This window comes from Equus przewalskii, chromosome 16, assembly GCF_037783145.1.
Source record: "Equus przewalskii isolate Varuska chromosome 16, EquPr2, whole genome shotgun sequence".
Lineage (NCBI taxonomy): Eukaryota > Metazoa > Chordata > Mammalia > Perissodactyla > Equidae > Equus > Equus przewalskii.
Genome location: NC_091846.1, coordinates 14,841,530 through 14,861,442, shown reverse-complemented (window position 1 = coordinate 14,861,442; position 19,913 = coordinate 14,841,530). Strand labels below are relative to the sequence as shown.

Genomic DNA, 19,913 nt, shown 5'->3' with positions numbered 1-19,913 from the left:
GTCCTTCTTCCTCTACTTTATATGTGGGACACCTGCCACAGCATGGCTTGACAAGCAGTGCATAGGTCTGTGCCTGGTATCTGAACTGGCGAACCCCGGGCCGCCGAAGTGGAACGTGTGAATTTAACTGCTGCACCACCAGGCCAGCCCCCAGCTGACCTTTAACTCATGTTAGTATACATCTAAGAATTCACAAGGAAAGTGTGAACAGTACTTTTTCTCCTTCACCTCATCCCCCACCTTCACAAACCAGAAACTTCTCTTCTTTAAGATTGTGTCACTCGTTTGTGATGTAGAAATTCCTCCTGACTTCAAGTCGGCAGTCATTGTGGCTAACGGAAAATTAGTTAGACTGTAACTCCATGGTCTCCTCAGGTAGTAGAGCCAGAATCAGTGACTCCAGGGCAGCTGCATCTAATGGTTTTGCTGTGTTGTTACCCTGGGAGGATGCCTTTTAAATTGACCAACATGGCAGTGCCTAGCCTCACTCTGGACCTTGTATGACACAGCTCCTCATCCATAGTTACAGTGTCACCTTGATAAAGCTCCAGATTTCCTAGCAAAGACTTGTGGCTAAAATGAGACAGATTTGCCTCATTTTAATTCAGTAGAACTAAACCCTGCTGTTGAAAGTGAATTGGTGTATTGGATGAGGAGAAAACTGTCACTTAGTGCAATCAATTGCGGGGCATCATTAGAAGTTGGTCCTATTTTTAGACCTTTATCACTGCCTACTGGCAATGGTCCCTAACTCATTGGGGAAAACTTGTATTTACTGATCACCCTCTATATACCAGATACTAGGATATAAAGTCTAGCAACACAATCTCTGCCTTATCACGCTACTGAAATAGAGTTCTAATTGCTGAGCAGAGGTGTGAGATGGAATGAGGAATATTTTGAGAATTTTCCTGTTGTCTTCCCAGATGAACCACAAAAGGAAAGTGTGAGTCAGAGGGTAGTGTGGGAGAGACCCCAAGCCAAGACAAATGAGAATGCTCAGTGGTAAGTGTGCTAACCCCTACCCAATGTAGTTGTCAGAACTGAACTTGGAGGTGAGGAGATCTGTGCCAGAGGCAGGAAGGAGGCATGTGAGCAGGAGGTGTCCTATCCTCTTTGATGCAGGGATAACAGGACAGGAAAAGTTTTAGGCTGAGGGCAGAACCAAAGAAGACCAAGGGATAAATGAGTTAGCAGCTGGGGAGGATGAGAAGAAATATCCAGGGCAGTTCCCAAATCACTGAACAATGCTATCCCTTAAAGGTGGCTCAGGACTTCTTAAGGCTTCAGGGAATTCATCCCATCAGCACTACAGTTCCAAGGAAAGAGGTTACTCTCTCTGTGGTGGGCATCCTACATTGGGGCCTGCTGAGGGGAATCCCAGGACACCAGCAGGAAATAGAAACTACTCTACTTAGTCAAAAGCTGAATCTAGAAAGCCAGATTGGCACAAGATAATGTGGGCCCTCATGTCACACTGAGGAATGAGAACTTAATTTGATAAGCAGAAGAGTCCTGCACGTTTTTAAATAGGGAAAGAACATGATTGAAATGGATCTTTCTATCTTTCCTGTGCCAACAACAATACAATTTATTTTAGTTTCAGCCTTGAGATACCAAGCTTGTCATTTTGGTGCATGCAATATTTTATCCTTTCCTCCAAACTTTTTTTCTTTCCACTACAAAATGAATGGAAATATGAAATAGAGGACAGATGGTAGGCCTTGCCTTGGAGCCAGAAAGACTGAAATCTGAGTTCACATATACCAATAAATACTGAAATAACTTTCATTCATTCATTCAAATATTTTAAGTGCCTGCTATGAGCCAGGCACTTTTCTAGACCAAGGTGATGGTAGTAGATAGTTCAGACAAATTCTCTGTTCTAGAGAGGGGAGAAAGAGAAATAAAAACAAATAAATATGTTATATAACATTAGAAAAATGATGTTAAGAAAAATAAAGAAGTTATTCCATTTGACAGGGAGTGTTGGAGGAGATGACATCATAACAGAAATCTAAATGAAATGGAGACGTCTGGGGGAGGGGGAAAATGGGGAAGACCACTCCAAGCAGGAGGAAGAACAAGGGCAAAGTGTAGCTTTGCACTTACTGGTATTGTAGCAAGAAGAAGGCAGTGTGACCAGAGGTTGGGAAAGCTTGTAACAATGGTGAGAGACAAGGCTGGAGAGTCAGATGATAGAAAGTCTTGTGGGACATGGGAAAGAATTTGGACTTTTGTCTGAGTGGATCGTTTTGAGAAAAGGAGTTAATATTCTGATTTGTATTTTAAAAGCTCATTCTGGCTCTTCTACGGTGAATTGCCTGAAAGGAGAAGGGGGAAGATGGCAAAAGTGGAAGCAAAAATCAACTTCCTCAGTTAACATTATGAAAATATCCTTGTTCGTATTCTATAATGGAACTTAATGGTTAGTCAAGTTATGGTAGACTCTTGGATTTAATATCCCAAAGATAGTGCAAGCATGGTGTGTAAAACTGCATGTACAGTAGTCTCCCCCTTATCTGCGAGGAACACATTCCAAGACCCCGAGTGGATCCCTTAAATGGCAGACAGTACTGAGTCCTATATATACTATATGTTTTCCTATACATACATATCTATGATAAAGTCTAACTTATAAATTAGGCACAGTAAGAGATGAACGACAACTAATAATAAAATAGAATTTTTATAACTATACTGTAATAAAACGTACCATAGATCTTAGCAACCTCAGCATACGATTTTTTTTCTTGCCTTATTAAGTCGAGAACTTCCACCTTTTCACTTAAAGGAGGCACTTTACAGCTTCTCCTTGGCTTATCAGAATGGCCAGCATCATACTCTTTCACTTTGAGGCCATTATTAAGTAAAAGGGGTACTTGAACACAAGCACCGTGATACTGCAAGAGTTGAGCTGATAACCGAGATGGCTGCTAAGTGACTAACGGACGGGTAGTGTATACAGCTGGACACACTGGACAAAGGGATGATTCACTTCCCAGGGCGGGATGGAGCAGGATGGTGGGAGATTTCATCATGCTACTCAGAACCCATGCAATTTAAAACATATATTGTTTATTTCTGAAATTTTCCATTTAGTATTTTTGGAACTTGGTTGGCTGCAGGTACCTGAAACTGTGGAAAATGAAACGGTGGATAAGGGGAAACTACTGTATTTAAAAAGTGAGTTTAGTGCATTAGTAAATGTAAAAATATAGTAAGTAAAAAAATGGTTGAAATTAATTAATTCTCTGACCTTCAACTTCCATGGTTATATTCCTTATGAGAGCATTCTCTGGGCCTTAGCATCTTTGAAAGGGAAGACAATTAGGTAATCTCTAGGGTCCCATCGAGTTCTAAATTTCTGTAATTCCAAGAACAAGTCAGTAAGCAACAATTTTGGACATAGCTTATATATAACAGTTCCTGTAAAATAGCTGGATGGAAAATTTGGAAACCATTTATGCATAGGTGCTTGATAAGAGTTCATTTGAACAGACCATGGCTACCATATTACTTACAAGCCTATTCAGAATATAGGCATATTGTGAAAAACAATATTTTTGGGGAAAATAATGTAAAGCATATACAATGAATGCCAATAATTTTAAATTACCAGAAAACTATTTTCTAAGAGATGATTTGAATTGTTAATTTTGAGTGCAAGTTTTAAAATATATTTCTCTATGTAGAATTATTCTTGTCATATTTTGTAATTCATAATATTCAGTTTTTCATCAAGAGCATAAGTAGCATATTTTTACTCTTGGGAACCACAAAGAGCATCCATCTGCACATTTGTATCCAATAATATAACGAGTATGATTCAAGAATGTTAAAGGCTTCACGGAAATCGAGCAAAGAATACTAAAATTCATATGGGGCAACCAAAGACCCTTAATTGCTAAGGCAATCCTGAGAAAAAAAAAACAAAGCTGGAGGTATCACAATCCCTGACTTCAAAATGTACTACAAAGCCATAGTAATCAAAACAGCATGGCACTGATACAAAAACAGACACAGATCAATGGAACAGAACTGAAAGCCCAGAAATAAAACCTCACATCTATGGACAGCTAATATTTGACAAAGGTGCCAAGAACATACAATGGAGAAAAGATAGTCACTTCAGTAAATGGTGTTGGGGAAACCAGACAGCCACATGCAAAAGAATGAAGGTAGACTATTATCTCACGCCATACACAAAAATAAACTCAAAATGGATCAAAGACTTGAAGATAAGTCCTGAAACTATAAAACCTCCTGGAAGATAATATAGGTAGTACACTCTTTGACATCAACTAAAAAGGATCTTTTTGAATACCATGTCTTCTCAGACAAGGGAAACAGAGGAAAAAATAAACAAGTGGGAGTTCATCAGACTAAAGAGCGTCTACAAGGCAAAAGAAACTAGAATCAAAACAAAGAGACAACCCACCAATTGGGAGAAAATATTTGCAAATCATATGTCTAACAACAGGTTAATCTCTGTAGTATATAAGGAACTCACACAACTGAACAATAAAGAAAACCCGATCAAAAAATGGGCAGAGGATACAAACATTTTTCCAAAGAAGGTATACAGATGGCCAATAAACACATGAAAAGATGTTCAACATCACTAATCATCAGGGAAATGCAAATCAAAACTACACTAAGATACCACCTTATGCCTGTTAAAATGGCTATAATCACTAAGACTAAAAATAACAAATGTTAGAGAGGGTGTGGAGAGAAGGGAACCCTCATACACTGCTGGTGGGAATGCAGACTGGTGCAGCCACTATGGGAAACAATATGGAGATTGCTCAAAAAACTGAAAATAGAACTTCCGTATGGCCCAGTTATCCTACTACTGGGTATCTACCCAAACAACTTGAAATCAACAAAGTAAATATGTACCCCTATGTTCATTGCAGCACTATTCACAACAACCAAGACGTGGAAACAATCCAAGTGCCCGTTGACTGAGGACTGGATAAAGAAGATGTGGTATATACATACGATGGAATACTACTCAGCCTTAAAAAAGACAAATTCATCCCATTTGCAATAACATGGAAGGACCTGGAGGGAATTATGCTAATTGAAATAAGTCAGACTGAGAAAGACAAACACCAGATGATTTCACTCATATGTGGAATATAAACAAACACATGGACAAAGAAGACAGTTCAGTGGTTACCAGGGGAAGGAGGGTGGGGGGCCCAGGGGGTGAAGGGGAGCACTTATGTGCTGACAGACAAGAAATAATGTACAACTGAAATCTCACATCAATGTAAACTATTATGAACTCAATAAAAAAATATACGAAATAAAAACAAAGAATGTTAAAGGTGACAAAGAAATTCTATGTTATAATTCAGAAGCTTTATAGTAGAACTTCTCACCCCCAGCACTAATGACACTTTGGGCCAGATAATTCTCTCTTGTAGGGGGCTCTTCGGTGCATTGTAGGATGTTTAGCAACATCCCTGACCTTTCCCCACTAGATGCCAGTTTTGACAACTGAAGTGTCTCCGGACATTGGCAAATGTCCCTTGGGGAGCAAAATTGCCTCCAGTGAGAGTCATTGTTTTATAGTAGATGGCTGCTCATTTATAAAATAAGCTTTCTTTTTCTTTCTTTTAGGAAATTAGAAACTATTAAAATAATTTTATTCCTATGAAGTTTGGAATCTTCTATTCTTGATGCAGAAGAGATTTATTCTCTTTTTCGCTTCTTGCAACACAGGAATGATTATTTCCTCTCACATAAACTTTGGGGTACTGTCCACTCAAATTTGAAAGCAATGAGTCGGCATCAGTTTCAACAATGTCTTTGTCACTGTTAGTGTCAGACTTGCTAATCTAGAACTCTGGAGCAATGCAAACCTGATTACCATATGGGGGAAAATGCTCCAAACTGCCTCAATTCACACCCCACCCTGTGCCTGGGTATGACTTCCCCTTTGTCCTATTTTGCTGAGCTGACAGCCTCACAGACGTTTATCTAGATACTCTCAGTATTAATTAACTCCAATTGATTAATTGGAAAAGCAATCAAGAGTCAAAATTCCTATCTATTAAAACATGTGGGAGCCAACCCTTTGGCCGAGTGGTTAAGTTTGCCATTCTGCCTTGGCAGCTGGGGTTTCGCCAGTTCAGATCCTGGGCCTGGACCCAGCACTGCTCAGCAGGCCATGCTGAGGCAGCGTCCCACACAGAGAGCCAGAAGGACCTACAACTAGAATATACAACTATGTACTGGGGGGCTTCGGGGAGAAGAAGGGGAAAAACAAAAAGAAGATTGGCAACACATGTTAGCTTAGGTGGCTTCCGTGGCCAGGGGTTCGCCAGTTGGAATCCAGGATGCGGACCTACACACCTCTTGGCAAGCCATGCTGTGGCAGGCGTCCCACATACAAAAAGTAGAGGCAGATGGGCACGGATGTTAGCTCAGGGTTATTCTTCCTCAAAAGAAAAAAACCACACACACACACACACATATATATATATATATATACATTTACTGCCAAAAATAATGCAGAATGATCCCATCAGAAATTTATCTGCACCTCTTCTTCCATCAGAATCATAGAGAACCACCATAATATTTTTGGACGCTCTCATGATCTAAATCAGGCCCCCAGAACACACCACCACCTGCTCAGGAAATAGGAGGCTTACCCAGAGGTCAGGTCCCGGGGGTTCAAGGAGAGCACGTTTGTATGACATGTTCAAGTGAGATCAAGAGTCTAGGCAAATCCAATGTGACAGAACGTCAGATACCTCCCTCTCCCTCCCCTCAACTTCCAGCAATAGAAAATCCAGGACGGTAGTCAAGACGGCAAGAGGAAGGATCCGATACAGGTCCTGGCACGCAGTAGGTCTCAATAAAATCTCTAGAGACGGCGGAACGAAGCGGGTTACATAGCCGCGGCGACCAGAAGACTTTCTCATTGCTTCACTGGCTCCGTTGAGAAAATGGGAATACTTGTTCAATCACAGGACAAAATGAAATGCTTCTAAACTTTTTAATTTCTTGGTAGTTTGGAAGGAAAGCACCATGGCAGCACTCTCCTTCCCTATCCTCTACATACATTCCTCTAGTAAAAAGAAATTAATCTGTTTGGTAATTCCTAACATTTAAACTTGAAAGATTTCCACTGATAACCTTAAGATTTTTAGACCAACCTCAGGCGGGACAGGGGCCGTTCTACGTTAGGCCTGGGGCCCCGCGATCGCCCAGGGAATAGGGAATGGAACTTTGGGTGGGCAGCGTGCCAATGACAGGGTCCCCTAAGGACCTCCAGCGCACCTGGGGCAGCCCCTCCCCGGCAGCGCCCCCAGCAGCCCGGGTCCTGCGGGGCCCACTGTCCTGCTCCGCCAGGCGCCCAGGCCGGGGCGGCAGGGCCGCTTTAAGGGCGGCCGGGGCGTGCGCGGCCGCAGCTGCGGGCCACGAGGCATTAGCGCGGCCAGGCGGCCTGGACGCGGCGCCTTTGCGAGCTCCTCCTGCGGGGAGGCTGCCCCAGGACCCGGCACGTGGGCAACGGGCCATGGCGGCCTCAATTATCGGCTGTGAGCTCGGCCAAATCTCTGGCCAGGTAAGGGGCGGAGGACGAGGAAGGGGAGGCAGCTGCGCTGATAGCCGCGCGCGGCCCGGGCGGCCCCCTGAGCCAGCGAGGCGGGCGCAGGCGTCTCCCATTCTGGGGACAGCCCGGGAGGGCGGCGGCAGGCAGGGCCCCCGCCAGGGCGCGGGCGAGCACTGGGCCTTGCCCTCCTGGGGTTGGGGACTGGCTAAATCATCCCAGGAAAGGAGGCCGAAGGAGGAGAGTGGACTGAACCGATGTACCAAGAAATCCCTCTCTAGCTCTTGACTCTTGCCCAACTTAAAATCATGTTTGAAGCTGAAGACCGTTTGCAGAGTTACCTAGGGCCAAAACTCCGTAGGTATTTGGGGCTGATGGCCAGACAAAATGTGAATGACGACAATTTTGGTTTTAGTTTGAACATAGGAAAGTTTATTTTCAGCTTTCTTGTCTATGCACAACTTAGCATGCCCTGCTCAGGTTGTTTACTGACCTGGCGTCCCAAAGTGTCCTCCTACGTCCTTCCTCAGCCTTACACCCAAACAGGCACTTGTGCCTGGAAACCAAAGCCGTGGGCAGGAAGAGGCATCTGCTGGCTTCACACATCCTGCCCCACTCCGTGGAACCCAGAAAGCCCACTGGCCTCTTGTGAAAGCATCTGATTTATTCTCCCCTTAGCAGAAGTACAAGATCACTTTTGTGACTGTTTTAGATAAAAATGAAAGACGATTACTGGCCTAGTAGGAAGAAAGCATACACAAAACCTCACCCACCCCAGAAAGCAAGGCAAGCCGGTGTTGGTTTTCTCTTATTCAGTATTTCACACATCTTGATAAATATGAGGGGGACACTTTTCGGGCTGCGTGAAGCTTTATTGCCCTTTAGAAGGTTCTGCATACTTAAATCTCCTCACTCCTTAAGGACGGGTTTTCTGAAATGGAATTGTTACCACTTTGGAGTGGACCAGTTTAATGTTTTCTTAATTATTTCAAAATGGAGGCACCTGCTTAAACGCAAAGGAAAAATAGTATTTTATGGTGCAGGATTAGGAAAAGCTGCACAAAATGGAACTCGGAATAAAATATTTGATTATCTAGTAGGACGTAAATAATTGTGGTTTCCTGCCCCTAAGAAAGTCCAAAGCCGCAACGGACGCTTTGTTTGCATCCTAAGAGCAGCTTGCTCAGTTCCTCCAGACAGAGCTGTTTAAATCCCTTGACTCCTGGGGAAACTGGAGGCCCTCGATGGCCCCGTGAGAGCGTCAGCCCCTGCAGCTGCTGCTGATTGTCCTGATTGTCAGTGCTGCTCCCGGTGATAAGAGTGACATAAATAACAACTCACTAAAGTGTAGGCGTGGTTTACTTTAAGCACTTCGGCACCTGCTGTTACTAATTAAGGGTTTAGCCTGCCACAGATTGCAAATGGAAATCCAGTGTTTTAAAAACTGTGGAGCCTGGAGTGCCCTGCGTGTTACTGTGATCTCAGCAATCAGAGTGGATAGAGAGCATTGGTGGGGATGATGTCAAGTCGTAAAAAGTGCTCACACTTGAAAGAGCCACACCAAGGTGTTCGTAGTGTTTATCCCTGAGTGGTGGAATTACAGATGCTTTTTATTTTCTCTTTAGGCTTTTTTGAATTTTCCAGTCTTTCCCAATGGATATGGACTGGTTTTGTTTAAAAAAAAATAAGAAAGGTGCAGTAAGCGATTCAAATAGAGAAAAATTTTCTGCCAAATGAAGTTGGAATCAGTTCCAGTTGTGGCGCTTACAGGTGAAAATCAGATGTACTGAAAGGCAGTTTTCCAGAGCAGAATGTGCTAGGAAGTTCTATTCCTTTTCCTTGTATTATTCAGTGGATCCTTCTCATCACCTATGTTCATGTTACGCCATCAACAAGATGTTTTTAACTGAATAAATATTCAGATTTAAGTTGATGAGAAGCTGCTTGGTTAATTCGAGTTACCTTGAGATGGTGGACTCGGACAGTGGACTAATTTGTCTGATTATTAATGTTCCGAGTGTGTGATGGCACTGATTTTGGAGGGCAGGGAAGGAAGACCTGGCAGGAGAGCAAATCAGTTCTTTCCAGAGCTGCTTTGTTTCATGCCCCCTGTCATGCTGTAAGGCACTCTGCAAGACTTCAGACTCCCGCGCTGAATGGCCAGCTAGCGCTGCTGCACCGACTCGTCCCGTCTGGATCTCCTTCCCACCTCCTCTTGGATTTCTTCCCACTCCCCGGCACCTGTGTTCTGCCCTTCAGCGCTCACTCCCAACTGTTCTCCACAAGACTAGCTGAAAGGTTCTGGGGAAATTGAGAAGTGAGCCTGAGGGGAAACACTCAGGCAGTCAGAAGCCCCGGGGCTAGCCCGGAAAGGGTTCAAGTTAGCAGCTGATGTCTGCTGTTCCAGACTTACTTTTGCTCCTCCGTAGGCCATGTTCTCCGAGCCCTATGGCTCAAGTAATGCAGAGAGCAGTTTGATTTTGGGCTGTTTTTGCTGCCTGGCATGGGTGCATTTTCCGCTCTCATTCTGCCTCTCACCTCCTTCTTCCCCATCAGATTGATTTGACGTCTTCTGTGTTCTTTGTGCTCAAGTTCGGTATTATTTGAGAAAACATGGCAGTAAATACCACCTAGAGGGCATTGTACAAACATTTCTCAGTATAACAGTCTTGTGATATAAGTATTGTTCTCCCCTGGATGGAGATCACTTAAGTATCTTACTCAAAGCCATCAGAAAGTGGCTGAACTAGGTGACAGACTGGTCTATGTGCCTCCAAAGCCTTTGCCTTCTTCCTGCTGCATCAGGCTTTTAAACAAGAATCAGTAACAGCTTTGGTAGAACTGAGGCTCATACACCATTCTTCCTGTGTTCCAAGGATTGAAAGCCATCCTTTCTTATCATCAGCAGAAAAAAAGACCTCTAGAGTGTAAGCCCTGTGAGGGCAGGGACCTGTCTGTCTGTTCACCTGTATTCCCAGTACAGGGTCTGCCCTGTAGTAGGGGCTCAATAAATATTCATGTAGAGAATAAATAGATATCAAGCATATTTAAAGAGATGCATAAAGTGCATCTTATGGATGTTTTAAGGGAAAAAGAAATAAACCTTTCTAATAGAAAGTTGTTTTTTGGGGGTTTTTTTGGTTAGGAAGATTGGCCTTGAGCTAACATCTGTTGCCAACCTTCTTCTTTTTGCTTGAGGAAGATTGTCACTGAGCTAACATCTGTGCCAGTCTTCCTCTGTTTTATATGAGATGCCGCCTCAGTGTGGCCTGATGAGCAGTGCCATGTCCGTGCCCAGGATCCAAACCAGTGAAACCCTGGGTCGCAGAAGCGGAGTGCACAAATTTAACCACTCGGCCACAGGGCCGGCACCATTTTTTTTTTTTTTTGATTTTGTCTTTTTTATGGCTAAGTAGTATCCTATTGTGTGTGTGTGTGTGTGTGTGTGTGTGTGTATGTGTACACATCTTCTTTACCCATTCATCCATTGATGGGTACTTGAGTTGATTCCACGTCTTGGCTATAGTGAACAGTGCTGTGATGAACACAGGGATGCATAAATCTCTTTGAATTGTTCATTTCATGTTCTTTGGATAAATATCCAATAGTAGCTAGCTGGATTGTATGGTATTTCTATTTTTAATTTTTTGAGAAAGCTCCATACTGTTCTCCAGAGTGGCTGGACCAGTTTGCATTCCCACCAGCAGTGTATGAGTTCCCTTTTCTCTACATTCTCTCTAACATTTGTTATTTCTTGTTAATTCTAGCCATTCTGACAGGTGTGAGGTGATATCTCATTGTAGTTTTGATTTGTATTTCCCTAAGAGTGATGTTGAACATCTTTTCATGTGCCTGTTGACCATCTGTATATCTTCTTTGGAAAAATGTCTGTTCATGTCCTCTGGCCATTTTTTGATTGGATCTTTGTTTCTTTGTTGTTGAGTTGTATGAGTTCTTTATGTATTTTGGAAATTAACGCTTTGTTGGATATGTGATTTGCAAATATTTTCTCTCGGTTGGTGGATTGTCTTTTCGTTTTGTTTGTGGTTTCCTTTACCTTGCAGAAGGTTTTTAGTCTGATGTAGTCCCATTTGTTTATTTTTTCTTTTGTTTTCCTTGCCTGAGTAGACATGGTATTTGAAAAGGTATGGCTAAGACTGATGCCTATAGTTTCTTCTAGGAGTTTTATGTTTTCAGGTCTTACATTCAAGTCTTTAATCCATTTAAAGTTAATTTTTGTGTATGGTATAAGCTAATGTTCTACTTTCATTCTTTTGCACGTGGCTATCCAGTTTTCCCAACACCATTTGTTGAAGAGACTTTCCTTTCTTTGTTGTATGTTCTTGGCTCCTTTGTTGAAGATCAGGTGTCCATAGATGTGTGGTTTTGTTTCTGGGCTTTCAGTTCTGTGCCATTGATCTGTGTGTCTGTTTTTGTGCCAGTACCATGCTGTTTTGATTCCAATAGCTTTGTAGTATATTTTGAAGTCAGGGATTGTGATACCTCCAGCTTTGTTCTTTTTTCTCATGATTGCTTTGGCTATTCAGGGTCTTTTGTTGTTCCATATAAATTTTAGGATTCCTTGTTCTATTTCCATGAAGAAGATTGTCATTGGATTTCTGATTGGGATTGCACTGAATCTGAAAAAAGGAACAAGGTGCCCACTCTCACCACTCTTATTCAACATAGTACTGGAAGTTTTGGCCAGAGCAATTAGGCAAGCAAAAGAAATAAAATTGGAAAGGAAGAAAAGTAAAACTCACAGTTTGTGGATTACATGATTCTATATATGGAATACTCTAAAGAATCCACCAAAAACTATTAGAAATAATCAAAAACTACAGCAAAGTTGTAGGGTACAAATTCAACATATAAAAATCAGTTGCATTTCTATACACTAATGATGAACTAGCAGAAAGAGAAGTCAAGAATACAATCCCATTTATAATTGCAACAAATAGAACAAAATAACTAGGAATAAATTTAACCAAGGAGGTGAAAGACCTCTATCCTGAAAACTATAAGACATTATTGAAATAAATTGAAGACATAAAGAAATGGAAAGATATTCCATGCTCATGGATTGGAAGAATAAACATAGTTAAAATGTCCATATTACCTAAAGAAATCTAATAGAAAATTTTACAAGTTATTCATGGCCCAGGACACTCTGGGTTTATACATGTTATTTTTGTGTAATTATCAATAACACCCCCTTTCATTCTCAAAAGTGTCTCAGCTTGGAAGGTAAATATGGTTACTTTAGCAGTTGGGTTATTTTGGGACATTCATAGGTTGCTTCAATAAACCAGGTTAATTCAGAAAACTATAATCACTCCTTTTATGACAACTTGTTAATGACTGTTTCAATGTTTGGCATTTGGTTCACAAATGAAGATACTGGTGTGGAAGAAATCCTGTGCTCTGGTGGAGAGTCACAAACAGTCTGCACTCAAAAGTGTCATGGTGGCTGTTGAAAATGAGGAATGTTTATAAAATGAAAAGGAAATACTCTTGAAGGGTGCTGATACTCTCAACTGTAGAAATTCCAAATTTCATAGCTCATGTGAAAGTATTCTGCTGTCTTCTTAGAACACAAGATATTTGAGGGAAGTGGAGGGAAATAAGGCTGGTGATGTGGGTTGATATTAGGCTGTGAAAGGCCATGCTAAGGAGTTTGGATTTTTGTCCTATTTAAAATAGGGGTTGGCAGATGAGTGAGATTGGCTCATGATGGTGAATTGAGCACACATGTCAGCTTCCCCATCCTCCCCAACCTCCAAAGCAGGAAATACTTTAAAATGTGCTGATACCTTCAGTACTTAAAGTAAATATCATGGGGAATAGTGGTGGGGTGGATTCCAAATTAAAAGTCCAAGGGGACATAACAACAAATATAATGCATAGTCCTTAATGGACTCTTGGTCTGAACAAAGCAGCTGCTCTCTGAACATTAAAAAAAAACCCAAAACACAGGAAGACTTGAAATTTAGAAAGCAAGTGGGATCAAATTGCCACTAACACAAAAGCAGAAATCCACAGGTTAGAAGATATGGAGAAGAGAAGAAATGCAAAGGTAAAACAATTCTAGTGATAGTCCAGGCCGAAGGGTAACAGAAACAAAGATGCAAGTGAGCCAGAGGGTGCTCAGCTGGTGAAGAGCTGGCTGTATGCAGAACGCCGCAGCCAGGTGGGCCCCTGGATTCTTTAGCCTTGGACTCTCCCAGCTCATTCCTACCACAGCTGGAGCTATGGTACTTTTAACCCGTGTAAAAGAAAGAGTAAAAAAAAAGAAAGTGTAAAAGAGCAGTAACTGCTCTTTCCAAAGAAAACGAACTATGTGGGGGACATGGGCTCCTCCTATTGATAATTTCCAGACCTCTCTAACTGACAAGAATTAAAAGAAAGGCAGCTCTTCCCAGGAGGGAAATAAACTCAAGTGCTTAGTTTTCAGAGTAAAGCCTGCCTTTTTTTGACAAATAATGGTCCCAGCCTCTTTGCTCCCCAGCCTTTGCTTCCACTGTCCGACCCACTCACACTAAATTCTTGGTCAGTTGTCCCTTTAAAGCAAGCAGCCACTGCAGAAACAGAGCACCCAACTGCTGGGGAAACTGCTTATACACGTCACCTGAGTCCTTGATTCATCATTATGTTTGGATAACCAAGGATGGCCAGATGTTAATGGAACCAGACTGCAGATGTGCAGACACTAGACACAACTATTCCAGAGACAGAGTATTAAGGGGATAGGAAAAAATGTTTAAAATTGTAATTTTTGTCCTCAGAGAGTGGTATCACATTCTAGAAATAATGGGTTATGAAAAATTACCAAAGAAGAAAAAAGTGAGCAATTCACATTAAGTTAACTGAAATTGTAAAAATCTTTAGAAGGACCGAAGACTGAGCTGGTGATATGAAAAATAAAGTTAAGGAGGTCTCTCAGAAGTTGAGACATGAAGGATCAATCTAGGATGTCCAACATCTAATAGAGGATTTCTAAGGAGAGACAAAGACGATAGAGAGGAGGAAATTATCGAAAAAATAAAAGAAGGAAATTTCCAAAGCCAAAGATCCACTGAGTGCCAAGTAGGATGTGCCAACAGACACATCCTAGAGAACTATCAGAACCCATAGCAGAAGAGAAAAGCACCAAAAGAGAAACAAAACAGCTTATTCTTTGCATCTGCCACTCTGAGTGTGAGAAGAAATGGCCCGATATCATCAAAGTTCAGAGACAAAGACATTTTGATGGTAGAAGTTTTACCATGTAAAGTAAGCGCTGGATTGTGGGCCCCAATGCCACTTAAAGAACACAAATAAGATGTTTAACTTCCAGAGTATTGTAGGAGCAGCAGGAGAGAAAGGAAAATTTGATCAGCGTAACAGAAGGTATGGGAAAAAAGAAACAAAATTATAGTAAACAGGAAACCTGAAAGAACAAATGAAAGGAGTAAGACCATTTCTCATTAAGTTGTAAATGTTTCACAATTAATTAATATTAGTTAATTACATCACATTAGTTAATGCCATTAATATAATCAATTACTTAAATTCCTATATTAAAAACTGAAATCTCAGATTGTGAAAAAAACCCCTAAAAATTCAAATCTATGCTATTTACAAAATTCACACAAAATCAAAATATGTAGAAAGGCTCAAAATAAAGAGGTATAAAAAACTAAGTGCCATATATCAGAAAAAATAAAAATTTCAGGTGAAAAGCATTAAAAGGACAAAGAAGTATATTTCATATATATAGTTTTCTCTATATATAATTGTCAACATATGAATTTATATATATTAATATATACTATGTAAATATAGGTCAATATAGAGTATATATTAAATATTATAGTTATATATATGAATATGTATAACTATTATGAACCTTTATGTATCTAACCCATAATTAGAAATAAATGCTAGAGCTGGCCCGGTGGTGCAGCGGTTAAGTGCACATGTTCCGCTTTGGTGGCCCAGGGTTCGCTGATCCGGATCCTGGGTGTGACATGGCACCACTTGGCAAGCCATGCCGTGGTAGGCGTCCAACATATAAAGTAGAGGAAGATGGGCATGGATGTTAGCTCAGGGCCAGACTTCCTCAGCAAAAAGAGGAGGATTGGCAGGAGTTAGCTCAAGGCTAATCTTCCTCAAAAAAAAAAAAAAAAGGAAAAGAAATAGATTCTATAGTTAGACAAATTGATATATTGACAAACCATAATTAGAGAGGGAAGATTTTGACACATCTATCTCATGAACTGAAAGATCAAGTAGACCCAAAATAAACAAGAAAGCAATGAGCAAGTTTGATCTAAAGGATATGTAGAGAATATATGCCCAACAGAAAATAACATTGTTTTCAAATATCCATGGAACATTAATAGAAATTGGCTGTGTGTCAGGCCACAAAGAAAATATCAACAAATTCTAAAATGTAGGAGTTATGTAGGGTGCATCTGCTATTGACAAGGCACTAAAATAAGAAATGAGCAACTAGTCAATAGCCAAAAAAATAGAGAATCAAAACCAAAACCACTATCCTCTTGAAAATTAAAAACATCTTTATATAGGTGTTTAATATAACTCTTTGGTTAAAATGGAAATATAAATAATTACGAACTAGCAATGAATGAACATGAATGCAATGTATATTAAAATCTGTAGGGTACGACAAAGTGCCATTTAGAGGGCTCTGTCGTCCAACAGAACTTTCTGCAACAATGAAAATGCTCTGTGATTATGCTTCCTGAGACGGTAGCCACTTGTCATATGTGGATGTCAAGCACTTGAAATGTGGCTAGTGTAACTGAACTGAATTTCAAACTTTAATTTTAATTAAACATGACTTGAAATAGCCACTTGTGGCCACCATATTGGACCACACAGATACATAGTCTCTAATAAAGCATGTCTAGAAAAAGAAGATGGAAAAAATTTAATTACATTTTCCTCTAGTTACAAAAAAGGATGAACTCAGAACAATAAATATTATTTGCATTTAAAAATTAATACATTTGAAAAGATAGATGAATGGATTTTTAAAAATATAAACAAAATTCACTTTAGAGAAGATAGAAAACTTAAATTTACTAGTAATCACTAGGAGCTGTAAAAGGTAGTCTAAAATCCACTTCTCTAAATGGCTTCAGGCCCAGATTTCACAGATGTTTTACTTAAATCTTGAGAAGCAGGTAATTTCTATGTTTTATAAAATAGTCAAGACCATAGAATAATGTTGAAGCTTTCTCTTTCATTCTTAAAGGCTGGCATAACCCTGATACCCAAACCGGATAAGACAATACAATACAACAAAATTGTATCTGGTTTCACTTATACACATAGATGCAAAATCTAAAATAGAATGAATGAATTGAATCTATTACATATTATGTATAGGTTTATCCCACTAATGCAATGATGGCTTGACATTAGGAAATCTGTTAATGTAATTCACTACCTAACAGATCGAAGGAGAAAAAAAATAATACCATTTTGAAAAAGGATTTGATAAATTTCAACGCTCATTTCTAATTTAAAATTCTTAGCCTGCAAATAGAAACTTCTTTAACTTGATAAAGGGTATTGGCCAGAAACCTTCCATATCATGTTTAGTGGTAATAACCTTTGAAATATTCCCACTAAAGTCAGGAACAAGGTGAGAATGCCCATGGTCACCTCTGCTATCAGCATTGTTTTGAATGTTCTAGCCAATGCTTTAAGATCAATAAATAAAAGGTATAAATTCTTGAAACAGGGACAAAAATGTTATTTTTGAAGTCAGTATGATTACCTACCTAGGAAATTTGGAAGAATCATCTAAAACATATTGGAACTTAATAGAGAGTATTATATAGTACTTGAAGCGAAGTCCTCACAGAGACATCAATAGCATTCTCTATGTCGACCATAATCAGTCAGAGAATGCAATGACAAAAGCCTTCACAGTGACTCCAAAATCTTGAAATATCTAGCAATAAACACATGAGAACACATGCAAAATCTATATGAAGGTAACTGTAAAACTGAAGGACATCAAAAAAGGCCTGAATTCTCTGAGTCATACTTCCCAAATAGGGAGACTTACTACAGTAATGATGTTCCCTAATTAATCTTTAACAGAGATACAACCGTAATCAGAATTTTAACAGGGTTCCTTATGGAACTTGACAAGCTGATGCTAAAATTCTATTGGAAGAAAAATTGTGGGAAAATATCTAAGAACCAAATTGAAAAACGGCAAGGAGGGAAACATATGTTCTATCAAATATAAACATACTATAAATAGCTAGTAGTTAAACAGTGTGGTATTAACGAAGAGTAGGCAAAGAGATCAATGGATCAGAATGAAGCCCGGAAAAACATACAAACGTATATATATATGGCATTTCAAAATACTGAGAGAAGTTTAACCTATTCAATAATTATTCAGTAATGCTGTTGGGCAGATAACTCTGCATTTGAAAAAGATGAAATTAGACACCTACCTCACGTTAATCACCAAATAAATTCCAGATGGGATAAAAAGCTAAATGTAAAAAATAACACCATGAAAATATTAGAATGCACTATTAAAGCATATTTTAATAATACAGAGATGGCTTTGAAAGCGAGACAAAATTCACCAAAGCCATAAAGGAAACTGTTGGTAGATTTGTTACTAAATAGTAAACATATTTGTGACAAGAGACCTTATAATCCAAGTTAAAAGCCCTGACAGACTAGGAAAAAATAGTTGACTTATATCCAGAATATATATATAAACTCCTCCAGAGCAAGAAGAAGAAGTTAAACAACAAATAGGAAGGTGGACAAAGTTAATAAATAGGCAAGCATCATAAGTAGACTATGCAATAAATAGAAATGGAAATCACTAAAATTAAAAGATACTCAGCTTTACTATTAATTAGAAAAATGCAAGTGAAAGGGGAAATTGAGGGGTATTTTTGCTCACATATTGGCAAAAAATAAAAAAAAGTATAATCAGTCTTACTAAGGATTTGGGGAAATAGGTACCCAGATGCACTTGGTGGGGACATAAATTTTTGTATCTTTTGGGGACAACAGTTTGGCATTAAGTTGAAAAGCAAAAGCAAAAACTTACCTTCTGATCTTACAATTTTGTCTCTAAGATATATGCTTATTTGCACAAAGCTATATTTATAAAGGTGTTCATCGCAGCGTTGTAATAACATCAAAATCCAGCACTAGGAGAATGGTTCAATACATTATCATCATCATGAATGAGGGACATTGGATCAAGGCGACAGAGGAGCACATGTTCTCTTTCCTCCTCAGATCACAACAAATGATAAAAAACGTGTTTCAAAGAATAAATCAAAACATCCTGAAAAATGAGAAAGAATGTTCCCGGCGAACCAGCATTTTTGAGGAGTTGTTGAAGTGTATTAAGTGAGAAAAGCAACTCACTTTTAAAAATACAATATCCTATTTATGAAAAAAGCTATCTATGTACATGCACATTATACTTATGTGTTTGACGTAGAAATTATCTGACAGAATATAGACCAAACTCTTGACAGTGGTTGCTTCTAGGGAGGGAACTGAATTAGGATATGAGAGATGGGTACGGGAAGACTCGCTATGTTTTTTTTTTTAACAAAAGAAGGAAGAAAATTAGCAGGTAGATAGAAGTGAGAAGTACACAAGCTTTGCTTACTTTGAACTCACCTAGTTTCTTGCGCCTCACGTTTTCTTTCCAGCAGCCCTTGAGAAACCAGGCTGAAAGGGGAGGTGCACCCCATGGTGGGCCACCTGTGCCAGCATTCTGCCCTGCAGGGTTGTGTCTTTGGCGAGCTGCCTTTCTTTTTGTACAGGTATTTCCAACTCCTTCACCCACTTCTTTTGGCTTCAACTCTGGTCAACTCCCAAATCTGTTTTCTCATGTGGAGCTGTCTATGGCCTGGCATTTCCAACTGTTTCTATTAATTCAAGCATCTCCATTCTTTGACACTTTCAGTGGATTGTGTTCAGTAGCTATAGAGAATAAAACAGAGAGAAATAGAAGATGAAGATGGAAATTATATTTTTCCCAACTGACTATATTTGAAAATATCCCCAAATGGAAATAAAGAGGCTTTTTAGTTCCTAATGTTGGGATGTGAATATCATGTATATTCCATGTAAACAAAGGACTTTATTTGAGAGTTTCTTAGGATTTGGGAATTTAGATCTTACTCTGTTGTATGGAATGTGTATTTCATCAAAATAGTGTGAAAGAGTCCAAAAAATAGTTTGAGAGAGTCACCGGTTTGGTTCTCTCATTAGTAAACGGATTTTCCAGCAGGACAGGGGATTGGGAAACTGGGCCATAAGAATCCTG

At 39.8% G+C, this 19,913-nt stretch overlaps 1 protein-coding gene across 1 annotated transcript in view; it reads left to right on the top strand.

The window, feature by feature from the left end:
• The window catches only part of CCDC169 (coiled-coil domain containing 169), a 97,997-nt gene that overhangs the window by 77,574 nt on the left and 510 nt on the right, over positions 1–19,913 (top strand). The gene's annotated exons all lie outside the window — the stretch shown is intronic.